Source organism: Lethenteron reissneri, chromosome 22 (assembly GCF_015708825.2).
Source record: "Lethenteron reissneri isolate LAM-NWPU_2019-01 chromosome 22, ASM1570882v1, whole genome shotgun sequence".
NCBI lineage: Eukaryota > Metazoa > Chordata > Hyperoartia > Petromyzontiformes > Petromyzontidae > Lethenteron > Lethenteron reissneri.
Window position 1 is genome coordinate 3687925 of NC_083800.1, and position 7196 is coordinate 3695120.

Below are 7196 nucleotides of genomic sequence, written 5' to 3' on the forward strand. Positions count from 1 at the left end.
CGCACTACACGTGTCATGGGCCTTTGCAATTGACGGACCGATGTATACAGCTTCAAAGTCTCCGGGAGGGTCAACCTGGACACGTGGTGATCTGGCAGTACCTCCCTCCAGCAGTCCCACCCGCTTTTATAGGTGCACCTCGACTTACGAACATTCGACACAAGAACTTTCAGAGATGCGAACAAACCCGAGCCGAGTGTCCAGTTTGCCTCTTCGGACCGAGAGTCGTAAGTTCAACCGCCGCGCAATAGATGGCGGTGGTGGCATCTACATCTGCAGAACGTGAAAAACCAGTGGCATCTACATCTGCAGAACGTGAAGAACCAGTGTCATCTACATCTGCAGAACGTGAAGAACCAGTGACATCTACATCTGCGGGACGTGAAGAACCAGTGGCATCTACATCTGCAGAACGTGAAGAACCAGTGAAATCTACATCTGCAGAACGTGAAGAACCAGTGGCATCTACATCTGCGGGACGTGAAGAACCAGTGGCATCTACATCTGCAGAACGTGAAGAACCAGTGTCACCTACATCTGCAGAACGTGAAGAACCAGTGGCATCTATATCTGCAGAACGTGAAGAGCAAGTGGCATCTACACCTGCAGAACGTGAAGAACCAGTGGCATCTACATCTGCGGAACGTGAAGAACCAGTGGCATCTACATCTGCAGAACGTGAAGAACTAGTGGCATCTACATCTGCAGAACGTGAAGAACCAGTGGCATCTGCAGAACGTGAAGAACCAGTGGCATCTACATCTGCAGAACGTGAAGAACCAGTGGCATCTACATCTACAGGAGATTATACAACTTTTAAATATATTCCCCGTGTTTAGTGTGCATGCCGTACAACATGTTTGGAATCGACAGGAGTAAAGTTGGACTTACGAACAAATCGAATTACGAACAGACCTCTGGAACCTAACTCGTTCGTAAGCAGGGGAGTCCCTGTACTCCCCGTCCCCCACACCAACTCCTCTGCCAGTCCTGCCCAACTACTCGGCTGTATTAAGAGGCACCCACTCGCTCAGAACATTTTAAGCTGGGATAATTAAATTAGCACTTTCTGTTATTACCCCTAGCACTGCTCGGCATTGGAGTCCCTAGCCAATACTCCATTTCTTTTTCCAAGTTCTGATAACGTCGCTCAATTCGAGGCACGTATTAACTTTGATCTATTGCAAAGTTGACATCACTGTTTGTTTCTGACCGCTTGTCGTTTTGAGTCTTTTTTGGGCATGTGGTTAGCAAGTGTGATAAGAAATATGCTTGGGGGGGTGGGCATGGGCTGGGGTAAGGGGTGGGGAATGCTGGGACATCCTTCCTCAAACCACTTGGGCTGTGTGTGGCCACACCAGGAGGACATTTGGTACCGTTAGACATAGCTGCGCTATAGACTTATGGAGCTGGGATGTGTGAGTGTGTGCGCGTGTTCCTTGGTGGGGAGCGGTGGCGCGCTGCGCTATGAACACGACGACCCGCGTTCGATTCCCGCTCACGACCAAACACCATCGACGATTATCTGAAGCGGTCCTGGGCCTTCCCTGGGTCGGCTCAGCCTCAACTGAGTGCTCGGTGCGATGTGTAAACATCGCCACTGGGGAGACAAAAGGCGACCGGGCGTGGTGTTGGCCACCCACCCCCTCGTGTACCATTCTGGCCTTCATATGTCCCCTCTAACAGCACTTGCCCCTACAGTCTGTTAAGACTATACGGGGGGGGGGGGGTCTTTGTGTTCCTTGGTATGCAGTGCACACAGATCGTTGTGATTGTTTTATTCGAGGGGGGAGCGGTGGGAGGGGGAGGAGGGGAGCTTGACGTGACCGCTTGCTGCGGTGCACATGTGGGCATGTGCTCTATACAGGTTGAGAATAAATCCGGCGGCATCCGCCGAGGTGAATGTGCAATGAGTCCAGCTGTCGGACAAAGAAAACAAAGAAGAAACCCCGCCAGGGCTGCGCAAAGATTTTGTCGTTTTGGGTGTCGCTGTCATGGTCTCCTGTCGCCCTCGTAAGGGGCCGTCCATAAATGACGTCACGCGACTTTGGACGATTTTTGACCCCCCCGCCCCCCCCCCCCCTTCGTCACACGGCGTCAGTCACATAGCGCAATGGAAATGGCTCAACTGTGTCTCTGTCGAATGAGGGAACATTTTAACTATAGAGAACCAGGGACCTCATGGTATTGATGATGATATATGCACGACCATGATCTCGGTACGTAAACACATGACTCTAGGTTTGTTTGTAATTCTCACTGTCAGCCAGCTCGTGTTATGAACGTGACCATCTGTCAAAGTCCTTCCTTCCCTCCCTCCCTCTCTCCAGCCAGCAAAACTTATTTTCCTAACACAGTATAGTGATTGCAATGAGTGGTACGCCCCCTTTTGGACACATCGTGGTATTGTATCTAACGGGGAAAAAACAAAGTGACTCTGGGGTGGGGGACGGGACGAGGCCTCACGACAATTCAGGCCACTCGTGCGATGAATTTATTACACTGGTCAACAAAAAGAAAACATTTTTTCTGGCCTGGCCTTTTGCAGCTGTGTTAGACTAATTTCAGGGTGCTGATTCCAAATCTGATCTCAGATTTGCTCTATCACATCATTTTTATGCTATCGGCATACCCCATTTTCATAGATTTTACCCGAAGTTAACTCTGTCACTTATGATTGCAAGTTGTTGCGAGTCAGTGACTGCTTTAGTGTTAAAATATGGTGCTGTTTTTTTAGGATAGTGTGTTTATAATATCATTTTATGTAGATATCCACATTTATTTAATATTTTTCTTCTGCAGTTTTTATTGAAAATGCAATATTTGATACCGATGCCAGATTTGGAATCAGCACCCCAAAATTACCTTAAAACCGTTGAAATACCTTATGCCAGAAAAAGTGTGTTGACCAGTGTATAAGTTCTAAAAGCATCGCCTCGTCAGCATGACGGGCTGGTACAGACTTGTCACTCTTTGCTGCGCGGACGCCAACGCGACTTCTTGCAGGCGGATCCGCAATGTCCCCGCGTGCGCGTGTCACGGCCCACGTGTGCCTGATATTACACCGTACACCGCTAGTGCGAATTGGCTCGTGGTCCAGATGCAATAACTGTTTTTGGTGGCTGGCACCTTGCAGGGGTGCGTCCGTGGGGATTTCAACATATTTATTCTGCGACAAACAGCATCAGGGTGTGAAAATTGAGGCTGAGGTTTGCCGAGCGCAATCCCAGCGGCTACTGCCCTGGGGTCCGTGCTAAGTTTGGCAAATTATTTCGATGCATGCTGCTGCATCAACAGTGGCGCTCGAGCACAAACACTAACAATTATAATAATATTTAAAAATAAACTCACACCATTCGGCAAGATGGAAAATACGAGGCGACGTTTTGGCTAATGGACCTTCTCCGTGGCACTTTGTACGCGTAAAATTAGGCATCTCGGCCGAGCACGAATTGTACCCACGAGTGCATTCATTTGTAACGCATATGTAATTGCGACTAATCTAGTCGTGTTAGTCGATCGGCAGGTCGCGTGTGGTGGCCAGCGTGGAAGAAGAGCCGACTAAATGCCCTCTGGAGGGTACACATTTGCCAGTATTTTTTAATACCACGTACGGTATTTTTTGTTCAACTCTAAAACACCGCGTAATATAATTCTTCATTTTTTCTGAGCCGAGCTCCCTCTTGTAGAGGTCCTGGCGCCAGCACTGACGTGAGCAAGCAATTGCAGGGCTCCAGCTTTATCATGACAGTACTTATTTGCACAAAAACAAAGATCCGCCGTATAGCATGAACAGACTGTTGGGGCAAGTGCTGTTAGCGAGCACCAATGAAGGCCGGCACGGCGCACGAGGGGGTGGGTGGCCAGAACCACCATTTGAGGCTGAGTCGACCTAGCGGAGTCGGCCCAGGACCCTTTTAGGTAATCGTCACTGGTGCTGGTTTTGGCCGTGAGCGGGAATCGAACTCGGGTCGTCGCATTTGTTGCGCGACGCGCTAACCGCTACGCTCACCGCTCTCTCTCTCTCTCCACAAACACACAGACGCACGCAGGCACTAATCTGTATGCGATGCGCTTACTCGTTGAAGCAAAGGCAGCAGCATGCAGCCACTGACAATTGACACGCGTTTCAACATCCGCATGGAAATTGATTTCTCTACTTAAAGGCAAACTGCAACTGTGCGTGCAATCGTGGCTATGAACTGCCGCCATACAGAATGACGCTTTGCCAAACCGCTGGTTGCAAATAATAGTACTGTCGTAGTAATGCTACCACCTAACCCAGCAAAACCGTGCCCTAAAATGAAGGCTCCTTTCTCAGGAGGGTCCTGCGTCGGAATGTTTGGTCGGTAACACGACTGAGTTGAGGCTTCGTGTGGGAGGAAAGCTCCAATACACACCACGGAGGGGGTGACACTCGGCACTGTCATATCCAGAATCAGAACATTGATTTATACCAGAACGTTGCAACAACAACGAATAAACAAAACGATAGGAGTGCAAATTATAGGTAAGGTAAACAAATGACTTTTAAATTATATATACAAATAAACCTAAACTATGTTTTATCTTAGTAGGTAAGGCCCGCTGAGTCATTCGCGTCTTTTACAGAAGCCACATGGCTCGCCAACAACAACAACAACAACAGGAACAACAACAACAACAAGAACAACAACAACGTGCCCCCTTCGCCACCAAGTGGCGGTGACGTCACCACGGCGCTAGTGCCATGCTAGGTGCGCCTATGAGGCCACGTGAATTGTCGAAGGCCCGCTGGCAGGAGGTCACGAGTAAGACACAGCTGCCACTGGTTGACTGACTGAGATGAGTGGCAGATGCACCAATATTGCTCTCCACTGTGCCAATTGTTCCAGTATTTTATCCGCCCGGCGCTCTGCTCGTTGTTGTGAGCGTCGCTTCTCTGCCCTCCGTTGTTGCTGGAGGGCGACTGCCTCCAACTGCCCAGTAGCAGCGTCCTTCTCGAACCTCCTCCACAGAAGCCGATCTTGACACCGCTGGTACCGGCTTTCGTCAAGTCCACTCAGCTCCATATCCTCCCGTACCGCATCAGCTCCATCTCTTCTCCAGCCCGTAGCGCGCCCTTTCAGCCCTCTCTATCCGGCCAAATCGAGGCTGCTTGGGCATGCGGTGGCTGGGCATGCGGGCTACATGACCCAGCCAACGCGGCCTTGCAGCCTCACACTTATAACAGCTGGCAAGCCCTGATTGTCACCCATTCAAATAGAACTGGGGGGTGAACGGCGTCACCCCCTTCCACTACTCGGCGATTCGATGGTGCGTGATTCGATCAACAATATTTTTTTAATTTTCACGTTCTGAAAGATATAGCGCCCACAAATATCTGCAGGGGTTCGCGTAAGCGCCTTACGTAACTATGCCGTGTACGTATACCCCACAGCACTCTCAGAAGGCGGTTGGACTGATGATTGTGCATAGAACAAAACAATTTTCACGTGGAGGACACAGATATATTCACAAGACGTATCTTCCACTTATCAACTTGTGTTATGTTCTCGATGCCGATGCTTACAATGAATATGTTTGTGCATTATACAGCATAGGAATTGAACATCGACTCGCGCAATTCGATTAATCCAATCTCTCCGTCCCACCACGCGTATCACTTTGGTTCGCGGTTGCCCATGTTTGGGGCGACATCGGACCCGCGATGAAATTTCATGAACAAAAAATAGCCGGCTGGTCACTTCTTTGCCGCAACTCATTGCGTACCATAGGGGAACGTTTTTGTTTTAACCCGGCAAACCATATCGTGCTTCTAAATTTAGCGCGTTCGCTTACTTCCATCACTACAAGGCCATCTTGCAGTGATATAAATTACTGACTGTGTGTGTGTGTGTGCGGTAAATGTATGGGTATCCACCAAACCTATTTGAAAGTCCTATTCGGCCCTGGGTAAATGAAAAGATGTCCCCACCCATGCCGTAGCCCATTAAGAATTCACGGGCAGTGACCCGACTCAATGGTATAATTTTCCACGATATTACGGGCGGTTTCAATCTCACACGCGCGGATATATTTGAATGTATAAATATTACTCGCAGCTGCAACCCGTGGGCTCTGCTAATGGTTGTTCGTTGGGAGTGGGTTAGCGAACAAGTTTTACATATTGCTTCGGTATGGTTCCACAAAGCAAATCTTGCAAGTCAAATTCTTCTAATCGAGCCAAATAATGTTGGTACAATATTGAACAATGATGTCGGATTTTTCTTCAGCCTTTCATCATATACAGAGTAGTCGAGAGAGCAGAATGCATTGTAGACATGACCAAATCGTATCGTTACTCATTCCGTGTTTAACGTTTGGTTCACATTAACTGTGCTGTCCCCCTCACCGTTTCTTTTGTAAGTCGTTGCGAATGTGGCGGCCTCAAGTAGCCGAGAGTGTCACGTGTGCCAAATACGCGGAGCATGTAGCAATCTAAAGGCATCGCTTCTTATAACACTCGAGATTCCATATCAATGTTAATCGGTCGATGTATCGATGCACGGTCCCACTCCAAACAGTGTAGTCTGGTTCACACAGCAGCAGACGCGGGTTAACTCCCCCGAGTTCAACTGAGTAACGCACCACAGTTGGTCGATCGAGCGGTTGCGTGTGATGAGAGCCAAGTGTGGGTACGCCCACCTATTCCAAGACAATCTAGCCCGCGTGGAAGAGTAGGCCAAATACCTTCTGGAGGGATTATCTACAGCTCCCTCCAGTGGGATGCAACTGGGGTGGCTTGGGCAAGGGCTCAGCCTTTGTCCCTTTCACATACACTGGTGGTATACGCCTGTGGGGATGACAGTAGAGCAAGTGGTCTGGGAGCCCTTACGTGTGGACGTTTGAGTGTTATCGCATCGCGTTCGTGGTGGTGGTCTCGCCGGTGCGCGCTCCAGTGGCATCCCACACGAAGGCAAGACGCTTCGTCGTGGATTTGGTCAAACGTCCCCGATGCAGGACCTTCCTGAAATCGTATTCTCGAGAACTAGTGAGGTTATTTTGGGGGTAAAACACATTCCTGCGGAGGGAGCTGGTAGGAACGTTGGGTTGCTCGGTCAATGGCCAGGGTCAACGGTGGCGTGGTGTATTCCGCAAATACGCACAAGCCGGCGTGAGAAGGTTAAACGTTGAGTACCACTGATAAACCACATGGCTGGGCTGGGGTTCTCAAT